This window comes from Ictalurus furcatus, chromosome 10 (genome assembly GCF_023375685.1).
Source record: "Ictalurus furcatus strain D&B chromosome 10, Billie_1.0, whole genome shotgun sequence".
In the NCBI taxonomy this organism is placed as follows: Eukaryota; Metazoa; Chordata; class Actinopteri; order Siluriformes; family Ictaluridae; genus Ictalurus; species Ictalurus furcatus.
In genome coordinates this window covers 1032750-1054859 of record NC_071264.1, presented here as the reverse complement: position 1 = coordinate 1054859, position 22110 = coordinate 1032750, and the positions used below count along the sequence as shown (strand labels likewise).

At 39.5% G+C, this 22110-nt stretch overlaps 1 long non-coding RNA gene, 1 other non-coding gene and 1 pseudogene across 3 annotated transcripts; 2 read left to right on the top strand and 1 right to left on the bottom strand.

Moving 5' to 3' along the window:
• Nucleotides 1–889: 889 nt before the first annotated feature.
• On the bottom strand, nucleotides 890–971 carry trnas-gcu (transfer RNA serine (anticodon GCU)). The gene has a single exon. It is a non-coding gene; the product is annotated as a tRNA-Ser (tRNA).
• Nucleotides 972–7193: 6222 nt separating this feature from the next.
• LOC128614091 (uncharacterized) lies at nucleotides 7194–11534 on the top strand. Of its 2 annotated transcripts, XR_008386991.1 has the most exons (4): nucleotides 7194–7605; nucleotides 7797–7861; nucleotides 8740–8886; nucleotides 9010–11534. It is a non-coding gene; the product is annotated as an uncharacterized LOC128614091 (long non-coding RNA). The 2 variants fall into 2 exon arrangements; XR_008386990.1 differs by having other exon boundaries at nucleotides 7203–7861.
• A 26-nt stretch (nucleotides 11535–11560) lies between these two features.
• Nucleotides 11561–19750, top strand: LOC128613837 (piwi-like protein 1; annotated as a pseudogene).
• Nucleotides 19751–22110: the final 2360 nt, after the last annotated feature.

Here is a 22110-nt window from a genome sequence, read left to right as displayed (position 1 = left end):
GGCCTTTAGTTGCTTAGAAGTTACCCTGGGATCCGTTGTGACCTCATGGACAATTACATGTCTTGCTCTTGGAGTGATCTTTGTTGGTTGACCACGCCTGGGGAGGGTAACCATGCTCGTGAATTTCCTTCATTCAATCTGTCTGACTGTGGATTGGTGGAGTCCAAACACTTTAGAGATGGGTTTTTTTTTTTTTGAACTTTTCCAGTCTGATGAGCATCAACAACTCTTTTTCTGAGATCCTCACAAATTTCCTTTTTTCATACCATGATACACTTCCACAAACATGTGTTGTGAAGATCAGACTTTGATAGATCCCTCTTCTTCAAATTAGACAGGGTGATCACTCACACCTGATTGTCATCCCGTTAATTGAAAACACCTGACCCTAATTTCCCCTTCAGACTAACTGCTCATGCAGATGCCAACAATGTCTGCACCATGCACGCTTCCTTTACAGGATGCGCTTAAGCAAGGTCTTTACAAGAAAAATAGGATCCAAACCCACATGGGCTGTGCACAGTGGATTGGCAGTTCATCACCTTAACCTCTTGCTGACATAGCTCACGCATATGAAATTACATCCCGGTGTGTGGAGCAATAAAGAGGTTTCGGTGCAGGTTCTTTGCCCCTGTCGTTTGGACTGAGGAATGCGTTCTGCGTTGACAGACCTCCAGAGACGCCAGAGCCTTACAGCAGCTGTGCCCAAAAAGCATTGAAATACAGCTCACGGTTGCGAAACACGTAGCCACAGTGCTAGCTTTTCACATTTCTCCACCCTCTCTAGTGCTAGCTCAGCGACCTGTACAAAGCTTCCCGTCTGTAGGCGTGAGACAGACTGCAACAAAGCCAGATATTGCTGGAAAGAGGAAGCAAAGTAACAAGCTTGCGACGAGGATGGGATTCGAACCCACGCGTGCAGAGCACAACGGCTTAGCAGTCCACCGCCTTAACCTCTCGGCCACCTCGTCCGAGGCCCCCTGCTTTTAACGAAAACTATGCAAATGAGGGTTTAATGTTCGCTGACTAGATGACTGCTTCTCAAATAGATTTTATTCAAGTCTTGAGGTATGAGCTATGCCATCATATAAACTGAAGGGTGACGATGCGGCGAGACGGCCCAAAGGTCTCACAGAACGGGACAATTCCATAGTTGAGCCGTCGCAATGCAATCCAATCCTTGGGCGGCTAGGTACCGACTACCTATGGACTGCCCATCTCAGCGAGTTAAATTTCTTTGGAAAATGTAACTTTTACCCATGACCTGAGAAGGATTACGAGGTATAGAAGATGGATGGATGGAAATGTAACTTTTATCCTTACCTGGATATACACAACAACTGTGGAAAAGGGGGCATGAATTGGGACGTTCGTGAGGCAGCATGCTGTGGCCAAAAAGCGTTGAAATACAGCTCATGGCTGCGAAACACGTAGCCACAGTGCTAGCTTTTCACATTTCTCCATCTCTCTCAAGGATATTCAGCTGGCCTGCCGTATTCGCGGAGAATGCGCTTAAACGACAACTCCGTCTAATATACACAAAGGCTCTTTTAAGAGTCACTTCATCGTCTCAGAAAACAGCTAATTTTATTTCTTGGGCTGTTTGAATATTTAGATAATATTTACAAAGAGCAGGGGACACATATTTATATTTATATATATATCTAGGAGCAGTGATGAGAATGACATGTCTAATAACATTAGAAATACATTAATAATGTTATTATAATAGAAATCAAGGTGTGCACTTTAACATTATAAAATATACATACACAGCAAAATCCACAGAAACAAATCCACTCTATTGGAGTTTCATTTCAACACTTTTAAAGTGTCCGGAGGGGTCCACACTCCACACTGTCATTTTAACACTTTAATAGAGTTCACATCAACTCTTTGTATAGTTGAAATTGAACACTACTCAAGTGTTAGTTTCTCAACACCAGTGTGTAGTGTTAGAAATTAATTCTCATAGGAGTAATTCATTAAATCTCATAGTGTTAATTGCATACTATTAAATGAGTTGCCTCTAACACTATAAAGTGTTAATATGCTACTGCACAATTAAAATAACATTTAAATGATTACAAATCTAAAAGGCAAATAAAGAAAAAAACCAAGTTGGTTGCTTTATAATAGTTTTCTTTTTTCAAGGGCGTTAACATTACTGACCCCTCAGGTCAAGTCTTTCTAAATATAACAATTGGGCACTATGTACTCTCTTTGATTAATCTCATTAGAGCACTGCTGGTCAAATGGCCTAAAGTGTGTCAGTTCATTCACAGAGATGACAGAAAACTCATCCATTTGGTTATCTTCTATACAGTATGCATTGAAGTGGTCATCATAGTACATCGTTTTTACATTGCAGGAAATAATGAAAGCACTCTCTTCATATATTATTATATCACAGATCTTTTTGAACACAGGGAGATCATAGGTACATCCAGTGCATATGAACACACCAACCTGATACTCAGTACCATAATGTCTGACCCACTTTGTACTTGTAACACTCAAACAGGCTTCACTTTCTATTTTATGTCCGCTCTGTCATCACACTGAAGCGTGATAGTTATGTCAGTATTATTCATTTCTCACAGACCTGCCTTTCACCTTGCTAATATATGGAAGCACTGAATAAACAGTCAATTTGTCATGTTTTTGTATGAAGGTGTTAAAATGTTGAGTTGTACGGCCTTTCCTGCCTCGTGGACTTTTCACCGGTATCGTTTGAATAAATCAAACTGGTAATGAAAAGTGTCGTTACTGATAGGGAAGCAAAACAGAGACAAAGATCTGAATGTGAAAATCCATTGAATTTGGAAATGAAATTTCGACACCATTGAATTAATAGAATCCGTGTATCATATCATTCGTTCTTTTCGTATTCAATTATCCAATTATCCGAAAATGGAAAAATGGCTTATTTTATTATTCATTTACAGATCCAAAATGAAACAGACGAAAAAAAAAAAAACAAGTCATTTTCCATTCTTTCAATGTCACGCTCAAGTTAAAAATAAGCGATTAGAAAACGGGTCAAATGTCCAGGTTTCATTTGAACATTTTTTTTTTTCGATTGACTATGACCCAGAAGTTACTGGTTTCTTCACGTGTTGTGCTGGATAAAGGGGTTTTTATTTTGGTTTATTTGTTTAGTTTTTTGCTGAAGAGCATGGGGAGATTCGTACTGTTTAAGGGAGCCAAATGTGTAACCCTCAAAGAAGACTGCAAAAATATTAACTCCAGTTAAACCAGTCAATAATTCTTTATAATCCTATCAACGTTTTTGCATTTACGCTTTTACATTTTAGAAAATGGGCAAAATCAAGTTTAAAGAGAGGCTGTAATAAAAATACAGTTTTTGGAGTATCAGGGTCGGCGCAGTGGCTTTGTAGTTAGCTTCTTTGCTTCACACCCCCAGGTTGTACTCTGGTTTCCTCCCCTAGTCCAAAGACATGCGTTGTAAATTGTCCGTAGTGTGTGAACAGGTGTATGATGGGCTTACACCTCGTCCACGGTGGCCCCCGCCTTGTGCCCCGAGTCCCCTGAGATAGACTCCAGGGTGACCCTGTGTAAGATCGATGGAATCTCTGATTTAATGAACACTGAAAAACTTTTCATTTCTTTTTTTTGAAAGCATGTAACATCAGCACGACGTTTGGGGTTCACCGAAATGGGACTATTGAAGACTCGAATAACCGGCTCTTTTTCCAGTCTGTGTAGCCTCACATTCCTGTTATTGGGTGACACGGGTGGAATCCAATGAGGTTTTCTACTGTTCTCAAGGTTTGGCATGCTGTGCATCCTGAGATGCTTTTCCGCTCACCATGTATGTAAAGATAGGTTATTTGATGTTACCATGGCCGTCCTATTAACTTGACCCAGTCTAGCCATTCTCCTTTCGTCAACAAGGTGTTTCCACCCCGAGAACTGCCACTTACCGGATGTTTTTCACACAAGTATGTGTGTGTGGAAATCCTAGGAGAGACGCAGTTTCTGGAATACTCAAACCAGACCATTTACAACCATGCCACGGATAAAATCACTGGATTACATTCTGGTGTTTGATGTGAATATTGACTGAAGCTCTTCATCTGATCCTGCTTGATGTTGTACATTGTGGTGTTGCCGTATGATTGGCTGATTGGATAATTGTATGAATGAGCACATGTACAAGTGATCAGTGAGCACATCTATCTACCATAGAGGTATTTTGGGGCAATACTTGACAATGTACCTGACTTTGTTAGATTTGTGGCCAAGTTGAAGAAGCTTTTGACATCCCAATGGAAAAATAATAAATAAAACAATCCAAGACAAATTCACTTTCAGTCTTTTTTTTTTTATTGTTTTTTTCCCCCTTCATGTTAATCTCTTTCTACAGAACCCATCCAAACTTCATACGGCAATGCAGTAAGCAAGATAAACTGTCTACAGCTGAATCTAAGCATGCATCTGTTTTCACCCTTATAGAAAAAGTTTAGCAGTTCCTATCCAAAAGACACCAAGAGCCCAGGTGTCCTTAGAAACTAAATGTAACCTCCAACTCGTGGCCTTTTCAGTAACTCGATTCCCAGACGTCGCCACACTGATCACAGTGCATCCTTCAAATCCACCGTGCAGCGGAAATGGACCAGTCGATTTAAACGGATTGTTGAAAATGTACGTTGTTCAAGGCATATGTGAATTTGAAATTTCGCTACAAACCGAGTCTGAACAGTCGCCAGAATCTGAGGCAAAAACACACGAAGGAACGAGATCACGTCGTCATTGCCTCGTCTTTGGTGTTCTACATTTTTGACAAAAGTAACACCAGAGATGCTGCGTTAAAGTGGTCAAGAAAATTACACCTGAGTAAAAAAATCCCATTGGGTTAGATTGTAAACATCGAATGAAACTCTCGATAGGACGTGACATTGTTGGAGAGTTGCATACGAGCAGACATTCAACAATATTTAGTAGAAGCCTTGTGGATGTTTTCGTCTGTGTTCATCTGTAATATACTGGACTGTCCTACCAAGAGTTCGACCACATACACATTCAACTGAAGCTCATACAGTCAGCATACTGAACTCTCCTTTTTGCCATAGTGAGGCCGCTTAACAGGATAAGGCCTCAGAAGTCAAGCACCAGCAGCTTGTGGCTAAAAAGCTGCGGCAGAATTGAGCTCGGCTAGGAGGTGACGGGTGACGGAAAAAAGCCGGGGAACCTCGGAAAGGAAAACAGGGCTGTGTTCCAAATCTTTTATTGCCTCCTCTTCAAACTCCAAAAACCTCTGGGCCCTACAGCTAAATCCAAAGCTGAGGAAAACAACCGTTCAACTAAGAAGGCCTTCTCAAACACAATGTTTGAGCGAAGGGAGGAAATGATCAAACACAGATCAATTGGAACACAGCCCATACAGCAAAACCGTAAAAAGGTGCCATAGAGTGTAAATGATTCAAAAAGACACAAATCTAAGCCCAAACACTTCATATGACCATTGATATGACTGCTAATGAAATCTATTGTACTGTAGCTGCACTGCTACAAGTGTATATAAAGATACACCGATACAACCAGTTGAACATGAATAACACGCAAAGCACATTTCACAAGCACGATATCTTTCAAAAATGTCCAAAAGCACAAATTCCCTAATAAAGGAAAAAGACATGTTTGTGCTAACATGTGAGACTTGAGTTTCTACATCTTCCACACAAGTACACTTGAGCGTCTTCGTTACTGTAAGCTCGGCTCTGAAAATCTGCTACCACTGTTGTACCAGTAAACACACACACAGACAGAGCAAGTTAGCAAAGATTGGTCAACAAGGTTTCTTCAACACAACCACCTTTTCATACACGTACGCTCACTTCATATTGTCAGTCCCTTTTTAAAAGTGAATTAAACCATGAGCAGCTATCTTCTCAAAAGTCCTGTTCAATTTCAGAGCCCAAAAAAACTGCCTATATACACAACAATTCAGTCCCACGGCTCTGAAAGAAATGCAGAGCACAAATGTACAAATCACTGCGATTTCTATTTTTCTAAAATGTGAAAAGGATGCTTGTAAAAACATGATAAATCTTCACTGGGAATTACTTTAAGGTGATCATCAACAATTAATTTATAAATCAGGGGAGCCTGGCTCTGGTCCTGAATTCCTGTGATCATGCACAGTGTGAGGATTTCTCATCTAACACTCCTACCTAATGACCCGAGGACTTAAATCGGGTGTGATTCAGGAAAATTCCCAAACTGTACTGGACTGTAGTCTTACAGGACCACAGTAAGGCTTCCCTGCTCTAAAGCGTTTCCTATAGAAATATTTATTTGAACATGATGTGGATAATCTAATCACAGACTCTCATTAATGGTGCACACAGCGATGCTTTCACACAAAAGTGTGATGGACACTAAAAAGCTGGAGCAGCACTAATGCATGAATAGTTTGTCTCAGAGTTTGTACTTTCAATTAGAAACACATTAAACCTCTGCACAGTTTCCAACTTCATATGAATAATATTGTAAACAGTCGTATTCGTGAGAATGAGGACAAACGGTTAAATATTCACAGAAAGTTTGACTTGGTCATAAAGCAGATGTCCCTCCCCTCCCCCACTGAGAGCATGTATGCGTTGAGCAGTGCTCCCTCTTCAGGCTGGGAGATGTATCACAGGTTACACCACGTTGTCTTCTGTGGGCGGCTCAGCGTTGAGGGGCTGGAGGAGAGTTTGTTGAACTGTAAAATGACATTTTCACTTAGGGGTGTACTCACTTTTGTTGCCAGCGGTTTAGACATTAATGGCTGTGTGTTGAGTTATTTTGAGGGGACAGCAAATTTAGACTGTTACACAAGCTGCACACTCACTACTTTACATTGTAGCAAAGTGTCATTTCTTCAGTGTTGTCACATGAAAAGATATCATCAAATATTTACAAAAATGTGAGGGGTGTTCTCACTTTTTTGTGAAATACTGTACATCTTTTTATTTACTTTAATTTTTATTCATAGTGTGTGTGTGTGTGTATATATATATATATATATATATATATATATATATATATATATATATATATATTAGTGTATATATGTTTATTTCATTAGAAAAAGTGCAGTACATTTTCATGGTATGGTCAGTAATACCATGAAATACCATACTATTTGAATATGAATATGAATACCATACTAGTAATCGGTTATTAGTAGGTGCTACCCGACTTGGTTATCAGCGTCTGTAAGATCCACTATCGGTCAGCCTTTAAAATAGATTAATGTGTATGACATGATCTTCTTTAATTAATAAAGAAATGCACTTGTTGACAACTTGCTGTGGTATAAGGGGAATAAAACACTTCAGAATGTGCAGTTCTACCTTGGGGTGGTAACGGTCACTCCACTTCATTGGATCGTTGACTACTTTCCTATAACCGCATGTTTATTCCTTACATAAATTAAACACAAAGCATGTAGGGGTTCTACATGCATGTAATATTTGCACAATCAATAACCTATTAGAGTAATACCTTGTGGTATATAAACTGAACTTTGTGTTTGATGTGTCTAGTGTCCAAAGCCTGTGGTGGTGGCAGTGCATGGCGTGTGTGGGGGAGCAGGTCTGTTGGGAGTGTTAAGTACCATCATCTCATACACTCAGCAAACAATATGGATGGAACTTTCCAGAATTGTGGTGTCACTTTCCTGCAAAGCTTTAACCATCAGAGAGTTATCTTTTACTGGGGCTTTTAGCTGCAGGAGACTGAATTACTAACAGTTTTTTTTGTGGATCTGATTTCTTCTTTCGCAGGAGTGGATCTAATGACAGCCTGTGATATTCGTCTGTGCACACAGGATGCCTGGTTTCAGGTGAAGGTATGAGGAACATTAACTTGCCATACATTGCTTGCTTACATGTTTACACCAAGATCTGTAAACAAGTTATTTTTGTCCATATGATCATGAATAGAGATAGTAAGTGATGAGAAGATAAGAATGGGCTGATTGTTCTGACTTGTACAAGCCCCTGTGAAGAGTTGACCACAAGGGGGCGCACACTGAACAATTATTTACATTTGCAGTCTGTTGAAGATTAAATAAACCACAGTGAGCATCAGATGTCTGGTTTTAATACAAAGTGGACTATTTTATATTACCATCTTGTCATTTATCAAAGAAGAGCTACAAAACCTGAAATTTGTTCATTTTTAGACAGAAAAATTCTGCAGTGTAGCTGTTCTAGTGGGCTTTCACACTGGAAGTTTAGTCCAAAACAGAGCAGTTTGCATGAAAAGTTGGTAATGTGACAGTCGTAATGTGGACTGGGAAGTGCACTGCGGTACCGAACCCGAGACTACCTGTAGAAGGTGGTCGAGTTCGGTTACACTGGAACTGTGAATGTGAATTGTCCCATGAATGTGAACGCAACTTGTATCCGGGTCCGCACTTGTTCAGGAGTAGAGTAACCTGTGCTGAAGGCCTGTTGTGGTGATGACGTGTCATGACACGTTTTGGCCCAAATCTGCAGTAACTTTGAAAAAGTGGAAGCTCCTCTGAATATTGTGGAGTTTCTTGATTTTGTGTTAATTTCTGTGATCACAAAATGGTGAAATTCTGGACTGACACATGGAAGATATGGAATGATAACAGAAGAATGTGACTTTGGGTTGTACCGTGTATTTTTTTTTTTTCATGTAGCTTTATTATTTAGTATAAATGAAGGCAAGTGTGTGTTCTGTTCTTCATCTCTGCAGTCGTGTGTTCCCTGATGGTCAATGATTGCTGGAGCTCTGGAAATAGCAGGTGAGATTGCAGGCCGGAGTCCCGTCGCTGTCCAGGGAACCAAAATCAACCTCCTCTACTCCTGAGACCACAGTGTGACTGAGAGCCTAGACTACATGGTAAGAATCTGCTTAAGACATGAATAGCATTTTTAGCCTCAAGGTAGACCCATGCACACACAGTATGGCCGCAAACACAAAGTAGAGCGGTCGAAATCTGAGATTTCTCCTCTGCGTCTCCAGGCTACTTGGAACATGAACATGTTGCAGACACAGGATCTTATGAAGTCAGCGCAGGCAGCCCTGGAAAAGAAGAGTCCGAAAGACGTGCCCTTCTCCAAGCTTTAAAGGAGAAGATCCAGGGCTGTTGAAGCTGCGGTGGAACTGAGACTTCATCATCCACAGATCTTTAGTTCTTCTTGCTAAGTCTCAGTTTCTTTTTAGTCTTTTTATTTTTAGACTGGTCAAAAGACTGATTAGTGGAAGTGAAATGATAGATGAACTTTTAATTACTTGCTTTATTATTTGCAGGTGCCTTGTACAGTAAGACAGGGTAACTAATACTCAAAAGCTTGTTTTGTGTGTTAACATGTACAGTAGATGTACATATTTTTTCTGGTGCTGTGTGACTGCAGAATGTAGTGCAGTTAGCACATTAAATTTCCTTGGATGCTCACTTTTAACTCGAGGAGGTCACAGTTTGCCCAGACATCTTTTTTTAAATCCGTCAATCCGTCACCCACACGTCATTCTGGGGGACGAAGAGGAGGAAGCTGGACAGATAAATTTATTTATTTATTTATCATTGCTGTGTTTCCTCAATCGAGTGCAGAAAGAAGAAAAACAACACAACTGATTTAAAATAAAAATATAGAAAACAATCTAATGTAAGGTTGTGATCCGGTTTGCTTTCAGCAGGAAGGCTGTCCTGTTTCCTGTTGCTCTTTCCCTTCTATTAGTCCATTTGTCCAGTCTGAATCGGTTTGATTCGTTTCGAGACGATTCGGAGTCAAATAATTTTCTAGTGAGAGTCGCACACTTCCAAACGAACTAGACTGAGATGAGTATTTGATTCTCACTAGAAAGTGATTCGACTCTGAATCAACTCGAAATGAATCAGTCAAACTGATTCAGACTCTATAAAAGGACTATGAGATGTGATTAAGATATATAGTCCAATGTTTTGCTTTACAATTCCACTGTGTGTGTGTGTGTGTGTGTGTGTGTGTGTGTGTGTGTGCGCGCGCGCGCGTGCGCACGTGTGTTTTTCAGGAGAACGAGAAACTCTGACACAACAGTACATCCTGACCATTGGTACTGTGTACACATCAACATACACGCACGTCTCCATGCTGGACATCTCAGGAGCTTTCACACACAGTGCTAGGAATATCCCGGGACAGAGAAACGCACCTTCTAAGTGAGCGAGTTTAGCGTCAACCGGTGAAATTTGCTGTAGCATGAACACTTCGCCTCTGTGAGCTTCACTCTCCGTCAGGTTCACTGTAATTAGACATAAAAGTACATAATGTTTATTTTTCATACATTTAGGATTTAATGGTTTTTTTTTTTTACTCTTCGAGGAGCAGAAATGATCTTTTGAGGCAGCTTCATCACTACCTGCTCCGTTTGACTCAAAAATGTAACGACCGGTTTCAAAAAGTCACGATGTCTTCAGTTCATGTGATTTTACTGTTGAATTTAAACAGGAAATGTGAAATATTTTTTTCCTTTGTTTCCTCTACTGTCTTTTTGCTGTGATCTTGAACACAGTTGTATTTTTTTTTAAATAATAAATAAATGATCATTCTATTCTTTCTCACTTTCCTTGTCCTAATTGTCCTGTATCTGTTAAATCCGTTTCATCTGTGGTCTTTCTGTCTGTATTAACACTTGTAGAAATGACTTGTAGTCCATATTTTTAAATGATTTTATTCATAATTTTGAATTTAAATAAAGATATTCTTTAATTCTGTATTTTGTCATTTAATTATCATTAGAAATCAGAAGATCAGATTAAAGCCACGGCTTCTTTACCTGCCGAAGCTGTAAAACTTTCAATAAACCAGTCAATAGATCAACTGCATAAATGTAGATTTTTATTTACTGATTAGATGTATTGATGGTGTTGATAGATTATTTGAAGATTTTTATTGATCTTGGACAGAATCATTCAGATAAATATTTTTTTAAAAAAATTGATAAATAGTTGATTAAATAAATGTAGTGTAATGTACTGAGTCAAATATGAAAACTACAAATAAATAAAATATATTTATATCTGTGTATAATTAAAAACCTCACTTAATACAAGAAATTCATATCCTAAATGTTGCAAGTGATTAATCTGATCATTTTATTCAGCTGTTTAATTATTACTTTCTAAATAATAAACAAATGAATGTTCTGGATTCATGAGGAATGTTTACATTTTGTGTCCAAACTCAAAAGTTTAAACAAAGTGTATATTTATGATGATAAAGCACAAAGAACGTGAAACCTCAACACGTCTACAATCATCGATGAATTAAATATTAATTAAAAAAATTAAATTAAACAAGAGTAAGATGAAATATATTTTTAATTAAAATGTAATTAGAAAGGAGCACTTTTAAAGTGGATTTGATTTAAAATAATGATAAAGCTGTTTTTTTATGTATTTGTATATCTTATCCTCTATCGTGTTTAAGAAGAGGAGAATAATGAAGCTTTTTATGAAATAATATTTGGGTTTATTTTATTTTATTTTCTCCTCACAGATTCAAATTTACGTCAACGTCCGTTACGTTGGTGACGTCACCGCGAGCGCGAGAAGTCGAAGCGAGGAGCAGAAAGCGGTGTTAGTGTTAGTTCTGGCCCGTTTGGACCCAAACTAAAGTGAGTTTATTCGGTTCTGTGTAACCGAACCCGTTCTGTGCTGTATCGTGTGTATGTGTGTAGTTAACGGTGTTAACACCTGTGTTTCAGGTGTATCAGTATGAAGTAGGCGGTGACGGCGACGGCGCAGTGGTTCACTCTCGGAGCTCGGTTCACTAATGACCGAATCACCGAGGAACCGACCAAAGATAACTCACCCCCGCACGGAGAAGAAGAACAAGAGGAGAAGTGAGAAATAACATTTTATAACTTTTTTTATTCACTCCTCTGGTTCAATATTAATGTTAATATTATACAAATATATTAGCGGTGCTAGCTTTTGAGGAGGCAGTCCAGTCCACGCATGCACAGTGTAATTAATGAGCAAGCTAATCGAAATGAGATTAGCAAATAGGTCGATGTTATTTTTGATTCTATTTAAAACGATGAATTCACTCTGTCAATAACTGCCCAGTCTGAGAATATTACATGATTTACTTTTATAAATGGACGTGGCCACCTACTGGACTGGAGTGTGGGCAGTCGATTGGCAGAAAAAATCAAATAAAATGAAAAAAAAACAAAACAAAAAAAAAACAAAACAATACTACGTAAATAAAGGAAAAATAAAGAGATAAATAACTATATACTAGATATTCAGCCACAGTTCTTGTATATTTACTTACAACCACTGCATATAGACACGTGCATAAACTAATAGACCTATATAAGATATAACCCAGCACACCTATACTATAGCACTTGCATTGGAAACATACATTACCGTCAAACGTTTAGACACATTCATTCTTTATTCACCCCCCGAAAAAAATACATCCAAAATAGATCAAAAATAATTTAGGATATAATTTTTTAATTTTTAGGATCTTCAAAGTAGACGCCCTTTTTCCAGAAATGTATTCTTGGCATTTCTCACTTGATATCTTGAGGAATTTCCCTGAGATGCTTTTTAAACAGTATTAAAGGAGCCTCATTTCACTGCTGACTTTGTTCCCGTCTTAATTTCTTTGTGCGATATAATATATATTTTTCAGGAATACGATCTGCAGATCACTGATAGGAACCAGGTTCTGCTGGTCAGTCACGTTAGGAGGTTGGGTCCTGCAGCAGCTCCTCCACCAGGACCTGTCTTACTCATCCCGGAGTTCTGCTACCTCACAGGTCTCCCTCACAGAGCGGGAGAAACACAGCGCTTAATCATTGTCTGCTTCTTATCGCACTAATTGTTGTAACTTGCTCAGGTCTGACTGATAAGATGCGCACGACTTTAACATCATGAAGGACCTTTCCACTCACACCAGACTGACCCCAAAGCAGTGGGAGAACCGCCTCAACAGATTCATCAACAACATGAGCAGGTACCGGATAAAAGAGACTGCATTATTAATTCAATTCTGCTTTTGTCTGTATAGCGCGTTTAACAGCGTACGATGTCACAGAGCAGCTTTACAGAAACTTATACATTCTTTACATTTAGAAATTTATCCTTAACGTGCAAGACAGAGACAAATTTTACAAAAGAAACATTTGTAGCATGCATATAAGGGATGTGTATTTACTTTACAGAGACTATCCCGGGCAACACGAGGCTGAACATATAGCGTGATGGTTTTTCTGATTATATCATTCTTAAGTTTAATGATAGATATACACTACCGATCAAAAGTTTGTGGACACCCGACTGAAATGTTTTTCATGATCTTAAAAGCCTTTTGATCTGAAGGTGTACGATTAAATGTTTGAAGTGAACGTTATACCAATTTACACTGCTGAATTTTTCAGTGAATCTCTTCCAGGAATGCCAGTGTTCAGACTACACTCAGCACATGGGGTCTAAGCTTTGAGAACAAGCTGCTGAATCTGACTGGAAGAGTTCTTCCTGCTGAGAGGATCCTACAGGGAGCGAGAGCAGTAAGGGGGACCACAGAACACAGAGAACACAGAACTGTACACGACACGTGTCGCACTCTTGCTGAGTAGAGTTTGTGTGTGTGTGTGTGTGTGTGTGTGTGTGTGCGCGCGCAGTACGAGTACAACCCATGTGACGCGGATTGGTCTAAAGAGATGCGAGGTCTTCCTCTGATGACCAGCATGCCTCTGGAGATCTGGCTGCTGTCCCATACGCGCCGTAACGCTGACGTCGCTCACTCACTGCTGCAGACCCTCAACAAAGTGCCCGTGGACATCCACCTTCAGAGGCCGGGAATGTGAGCCAACACACTTGACCAGTGTTTAGAAAGAAATTGTAGCCTGTGCCATTACTGCGTCCTGGGCTCCTTTTTAAAACTCACTCCCCGTGAGCTTCATGAAAGGGACGCTAGTGTGTAGCACTGTTAATTTCAAATTATTAAAGCGGTCCTCATCAATTAGGTAGTGCAGAACTTTGCTCTGATATTGTCCGTATTCAGCTGCAGTCCATCAGTTAGGCACAAACGTTTCAATGGTCTCGGCAAATAAACGTGTTTTCCGAACTGCACGCTCTAAAATGAAGAGCTTCTCGACAGCTTTTCTTTCATTCATAGCGGAAGGCAGTGGTTACTGTGCGTAGTGTTTTATTTGAACCAGAGCCATGTTGAGCAAGGATCATGTCTTAATTGCAGCATTAACACTTTTTATCCCCCCCACTTCATTTTTTTTCTGTGTGCAGGACGGAGTACGATGATCGACAGGAGGCTCTGCTGAGAGCTCTGCAGCATAGAGTGGGGCAACAGGTTCAGATGGTTGGTCTCACACACTGGGTAGAATCAAGTGTGACCATGTAGTTTGTTTAGGATTCAAATATTAAAGTATTTTACTATGCTGAAAATGTTCAGGTTAGCATCCGTACTTTTTAGGGGTTAAGGTATAGAAAATGTATTGTATTGCTTAGAAAAACTGTACATGTGACTAGTAATGTAACGACCATTATATTCATTATTTGAATGAATAAGTAATGCACTCGCTGTCCATTTTATTAGAAACACCCTCACATTCATGTAGTTATTCAATTATGGGGCAGCGGCACGATGCATAAAAAGAACTTGAGTTAACGTTCACATCAATGCATAAAAAGTTACTGTTCACGTCAAGCATCACAATGGGTGAAAATTGTGACCTCTGACCTTTACCGTGGCATGGTTGTTTGTATCAGATGGGCTGGTTTGAGTATTTCAGAAATTGCTGATCTCCTGGGCTTTTCACACAGAGCAGTCTGTAGAGTTTACTAAGAATGGTGCAAAAAACATTGAGAGAGCAACAGTTGTGTGTGGATGGAAACGCCTTGTTCCTGAAATACTCAAACCAGCCCATTTGGTACCAATAACCATGCCATGGTTGTTTGATGTACATATTAACTGAAGCTCTTGACCTGTACCTGCATGATTTTATGCAATGTGCTGCTGGCACATGATTGGCTGATTAGATAACTGCTTGAATGTGATATGAAATATATGATTGAAAGGACTTTGATTTAAAAATAAATAAAATAAAGGGGGGGTAGAAGAAAAAACCCACATTACTATGGGTAAATAATATAGATGGCACTAGTGCTGCACAATTAATAGACTATCGATCGCGATTATGATTCTGACGGCCCACGATTAAATGAACGTGATCGACTGCAATATTAACGTTTAAAGTTCGTCCTCCGCTAATAGAAAACTCAGCTGCAGATCAAATCAAGCGCTTCCTACACTTATAGCCAATCACCATAGGGCAGCGCAGGGATGACGTCATTTTGTAGTGCCAAAACCCAGAAACAGGGTTAGCATTTTAGCCCTCGAGCTGCCAGGTTCGCTTCGAGCTCCAGCGCTTTGCGTGAGGAGAAATCATGACATTAACACGCTATAAGGTGGGTTTAATTCAAACTTCTTTATTAAAAAATTCCTCACCAATCATAATCAAGAGTAGCAACTGTTCTGTCTGTAAACATACAGTACACTGCCGCTCTCCTTCACCAACTCTAATTCACTTCATTTAAACTCACGGTTGCCAGATATCACTAGAAAAGTCAACTCCAGTTTCCATGTTTTGATTTAATCCCCCAAAACATTATCAGCAGACATGGACACTGTACTGGGGAAACGATCTAAAACTGATAAACAAAATAAAACTACTAAAATGTAAAGACAGTAAATGTGTTTAGTTATAAATAAATCATATATATATATATATATATAGTGTGTGTATAGGGGCGCACGGTGGCTTAGTGTTTAGCACGTTTGCCTCACACCGCCAGGGTCGGGCTCGATTCCCGTGGCCCTGTGTGTGTGGAGTTTGCATGTTCTCCCCGTGCTGCGGGGGTTTCCTCCGGGTACTCCGGTTTCCTCCCCCAGTCCAAAGACATGCATGGTAGGCTGATTGGCGTGTCTAAAGTGTCCGTAGTGTATGAATGGGTGTGTGAGTGTGTATGTGATTGTGCGCTGCGATGGACTGGCACCCTGCCTTGTGCCCCATGCTCCCTGGGATAGGCTCCAGGTTCCCCCGTGACCCTGAAAAGGATAAGTGGTATAGAAGATGGATGGATGGATATATAATATTATATATATATATATATATATATATATATATATATATATATATATATATATATATATATATATATATGTATATGTATATATATATATATATATATAATATAAAATTATAATAACTTCATTAAATATAAATGAAATGAGAAATGAAATAATGTTTAATTACTATGGGTTGCATTTAATATCAATTTGACATTAAACTTAGTTCGCTATTTCATTGAAAGCTATTAGCCTTTTTCCTAATATGGATCACTTTTGTGTTAGTCTACTTTTAATTAGGACTCTTTATTGTTTTTAAGATATCTAAAAATAAATATTTTATGTTTGTTTATTTATCAATTAACCAACAGTATCATTGCTATTATTTTAATTCAGTTAACAGTGACCATGAGCAGAGAGCTTACATTTAACTGTTTATGACAGACTTCCTGATTAAAGTTTAAATAAAAAAAGATTGGTATCTGGATCAGTATCATCTGTAAATATCCTGATCGGAGCATCCCTAATGAACACCATTAAACTAAAGCGCTCTGCATCTGACGGGTAAATGAACTCACCCAATCACATCCTATATGAGATTATTCAGATATCTACACAATACACACAGAGCGGTTCGAGAACTGACTCCAGCCCAGAACCATGACAGTGGAAATGTCTAATAGTGTAGCTTTAAATATATTTAAGAGGAGCAGACTTCAAACACTGAACATTGAGGTTTATTGTATTTGTTTACAAGGTAAACAGGTTAACGGTTGTTTTGTGCATACAGTCTGTAAAATGAACTGAAAATATTAGATTTAGTTTATCAGAAGGTAAATTAATGTGTCATGGCTCACACGATGTTCCTAAATTCTGTCATAATTGACCAGCTCAAGTTTTCTCATGCCTACTTGTGTGTTGTATTGTGGCATGAGAAAACTTAATAAATGTGAAAGTGCAATAAAAAATATGTTATCACTAAAATCAATGAATAATCGTGATAATCGAGATCTCAGTATTAATCAAAATAATCGGGATTATCATTTTGGCCGTAATCGTGCATCCCTAGATGGCACTGATCCAGGACCTGATAGCAGCAAAAAACAAAACAAAACGGTGGATCAGCCATCAGAGATAACAGAAATCAAATCATATAACTGATGCATGTAAAAGAGACGTGACTGTTCTTTCACTAGGATTGAATTCATTATATTCATACTTTATGTATGGGTTTCTGTATGAAAGTTTAATGGTAAACGAGTGCTTCAGTTAAAATAATGAGCGTTGTAGATCTTAAAGAAAACAATATTGGATGGGTATCGGCTGATACTCAAGCTTTCGATTAAGGAAAATAAAAGCTAGGATCATGACACTTCTAGTAAATAAGTCAAATGAAACTGTTTTCATTTATTTAAAAATTGAATGTTTAAGGATATTGCTGTCTGATTTTCTTTGTTAAAGTCGTTTCACCTTTTGTGATGTGACACACGCAGTGCAGTGCAACTGCTTCTATGTGATTTTTGTCACAGTACATCCTTTTACGGCTCTAAGCATACGGCATAAGATAATTTCAGATTAACAGCCTCAGTCTACAGATTACCATTACTTCTTGTTCTGAAGCACTCACTTTAAATCATGTGTGTAAGGTGGTTGTGATCCTGTCAACCAACCGTAAGGATAAATACGATTGCGTGAAGAAGTACCTGTGTGTGTACCGTCCCACTCCAAGCCAGTGTGTGGTGGCTCGCACCCTCAGCAGACCTCAGACCCTCATGACCATAGCCACAAAGATCTCCTTGCAGATGAACTGCAATATATAAATATATAAATATCTGATCTTGTAACTGATCAACAGTGGCACCTCCTAACCCTGATGTTATTCTATTAAAACATTGTTTTAGTGACTTCTCCTGCTCTTTCAGTTGAAGCACCTGATGATGTTGGTATCGACTGCTACCACGACAGTGCCGCAGGAAAGAGATCCATCGGTGCACTGGTGGCCAGCCTCAACCCGGGCATGTCCAGGTACTTAAAGCATGACTTGTGTGGACTCTGTAAACAGCTTAAAGAAGGGTTGTGTTTAATGAACTAGATTTTAGATTTGAACTTTTCCACCAGTCTTCAGAAGAGAGGGCATTACCCTTTGTGGTTCATCGTAACTTTAGGAGAGAGAAAAAGTACAATATTGTTCTTTTAATGAATAAAATGTTTAATTGTCAAATTGCTGAGGTATAAGGAATAAAAAGCATCAGGAAGACCTGTTTAGCTTAGTGGTGCGTCACATTACACCATCCTGTCGTTGATTGATGATCTTTCTGCATATAGCAGCATGCTCATGGTTTCTTTATTTGTTGATATTTTTTAATCCCTCGTATATCTGCATATTGTTACCACTACAAACGATCAGTAAAGATTATGAATCCAACAAGAGTTTTTCAGCTCAGTGGTGGGAAATTTCAGAGACTTTTAACACTACTTCCTGCATCTCAGGATTCTTTACTCAGGCCTGAGCTGGTTCTCTTAATCTCACACACTGTTCTCTGTATTTCCATTTCCTTCCAGTTGAAGGACAGAATCACAATTTTTTAGTCTTAAATCCTCTGAACGTTGTTTTCCTCGCTGCTACCGCCACCTTCATCCTCCTCATAAAGGGTCTGGGCCATGCTCTGTATGCTATGTGCTCTGTATGCTGTGTGCTCTGTATGCTATGTGCCGCTGCTCTGTAACCATGAGAGCACCGTCCTTCTCTCAGGTGGTTTTCAAAGTGTGCAGGGTATGAAATGCACTCTGGGAGGAACATCATGCTCATAAATGACCTCGTTACACTGCAGTCTCTTTGAATTCCAACTTTACACTCAGGATGAAATACTCACACTGCAGTCTGACGGAACGTGGGAGAAAAAGCGAGCAATTTTAGAATTGTCGCTTCAGTTAAGAAGCGCATTAAGACATGGCTTTTTGTTTTGATTTCTTTTCCTCAGCTGCGCTGAAGGCCTACTTCAAATACAACGAATGTTTGCCGTCACGCATCGTGGTGTACCGAGACGGCGTGGGCGACGGCGTGCTGCTGAGCGTAGTCGACTACGAAGTGCCTCAGGTCACATAGTCCATCAAGGCCATGGGTGAAGATTACGCGTGAGACTCGACACATCTCCATAAAACAGATTTGACGCACGCTTTTTGGGTTTTCTCTCAGCCATCAGTGTTTCTGTGTACAGGCCCAAACTGACCGTGTTGGTGGTGAAGAAACGCATCTCTTCCAGATTCTTCGCTCTCCTTGACGCCAGACCGAGCAACCCTCCTCCCGGAACAGTCATAGACGCCGAAGTCACGTGACCCGAGTGGTGTGTTCAGGCATAGTTCATTGATCTTTTTCTCTTTCTCTAGCGGTCTTTTTGATCGCAGCTTCAGGTCGCGTTCGAACGCTGATGGCTTGATTTTTCAGGTACGACTTCTTCATCGTGAGTCACAAAGTGCGCTTCGGCAGTGTGGCCCCCACTCACTACAACGTGGTGTACGACAGCAGTGTCCTCAAACCAGACCACATGCAGAGACTCGCCTACAAACTCTGCAACATGTATTACAACTGGCAGGTGAAAGCCACACACACACACACACACACACACACACACACACACACACACACACACACGTTCATACGGGAGGAGGGTTGCTCAGTCAACGATTTTCATTATCGATTTTCATCAACTATTATGGATTAGATGTTGCAGCTCTATTTGCAACACATTATACTAAGAATTGTGTGGTATTTGAAGATGTTTGTTCAAGGTAACGCAGTTAATACCCATTGCAGTTCTTTATACTTCGTGGTTATTACTCAGATTATAAATGTATTCGAGTGAGGACATTTATCACCTGTGTGCTTTTTCTGCATTGTTATTAGCATATGTACTGTATGATTTAGTAAAATAATCATTAGCCATTACGTTGTTATTCTGATTACTCTGGGTGTGTGTGTGAGTGAGTTCATGCTCTTGGGTGTGTGTGCTGCACTTCCTCTTTTTGGTCAGGCCCTACGCCTTGCTGTAGTTAACTTTTAAGAGACATTGTCTATAAGGAAGAGAGCGTGACTCTGCTCTTTCCCTTATTCTCAATAAATTCTCATTCTCCATATTTTATTGCCCTTGTGTTTTATTTCTATCAAAAATCTTATCTAACACTGATAACGATCGGTCTGATGAGACCTGAGCCAGGAGAGGACCGTTCCCTTAATGCCAACAACATTTTCTAATCTATCTAGCGCAGAGGTGCCCAAACGTTTTCCTGTGAAGGGCCAAGTTTGTCCCGCAGGCCCTAGTTTGGGCACCTCTGATCTAGCGTGTAGCGGAGCGTTGATTCGGTCGCCTGATCGAGTTCTATCGGATCAGACGGTGATCCAAATCTAAATGATGTCTGTGCGAGGTTATTGATGAAGCTCGGAGCAGTAGCTGATGTGAAAGTACATTTTATGTGGTGGCGAGGTGGAAATATGATCCATACGTATTATGAACGAGATAAGAATGATCTGAGACAACTTCAGACTGTGGAAGTGTTACAATATTTTCTATATTTAATCCGTACGTATGAGGTCAAGAGTGTGACCACCATTATGAGTAGGTCCGATTACGTTCTGATTAATCCCTACTGAATCTAAGATGGACACAACCGCTGTTCTCAGAGGGTCTTCTGGGTTATCAAATCGAATATTAAAATCACAGATGATTAATGCTTTATCTACAGACACAACCAGGTTTGAGATAAAGTCTGCAAATTCACTAAGAAATTCAGTATATGGCCCTGGGGGTCTGTAAATAATAATTAGAGGAATTGACTTATTTTTTGTGGCTACATAAGTTATGCTGGTGTAAAGAATTTCAAAAGAATTAAATTTATAACTAGGTTTTTGTGTGACGCCTAGATTTTGACTATGGATGAGACCAACACCTCCTCCTCTACCAGTTGAACGAGGCTGATGTACATAACTGTATCCAGGAGGACTGGCTTCATTTAATGCTACGTACTCGTTTGGTTTAATCCAAGTTTCTGTTAAACACATTAAATTACATTCCTGATCAGTAATGATGTCGTTAACAATAAGAGCCTTAGACGCAAGAGATCTAATGTTTAATAGTCCTAGCTTCAGATTAAAGGTGCTGGATGTGCATTCAGTATGATCTAATTTTATGTTAATTAGGTTACGAAGACAGACTTTCCGAGATTTTCTATGTATTTGTATAGCTCGGGGAACAGACACAGTCTCTATAGTATGTACTACAGGTGTTGGACTATTAATTGAACATTGCTTATGATGAACGTTGTTATTGTAGAAGATGTGCTTACGGTAGACAGTCACTTGGTCTGTAGCGTCTTGGAGATGTTGTCAGACAGCAGTTCCGCTCCGAGGCTGCTGGGGTGCAGGCCATCAGGACGAAACAACCTAGGACGCTCCCAGAACACATTCCAGTTATTAACAAACAGCAGATTCTGTTCATTACACTGTGAGGGAAATTATTCATTTTTACTTTGAAATAGTTTTATTCTTGTTCTGTTGCATTCTCATGTGAGGATAACGACTCAGAAGGCCATGTGATGTCACTGAGATCAGAATGTTTATCTGCTTACAGAGACACAAACATGTTCTTCTGTTCAATGTTCGTCTAAACATCATCTAAGATCCTAAAACAAAGCCTGTTTGAACTGCCTCAAACTGCTTCTTATTGGTACACAGAATGATGTCATGCTCTGAGTTTCATATATATAGTAGTGGTTTAGTACAAGGGCTTCAGAGCTCTCATTGTTCTGTCCTGCTTTATTCTATCCTGTATTAACCATCTTTCTGTAATAAACCTTTTTACCTTCAGAGGACGAGTCTGTGAGTGTTGTCTAATTTCCACGACATGAACAACGCACTACAATGCACACAATGAACACCTAAAGCCCTGTTCACACGGGGACGGGTTCAAAACGGTCTGTTTAA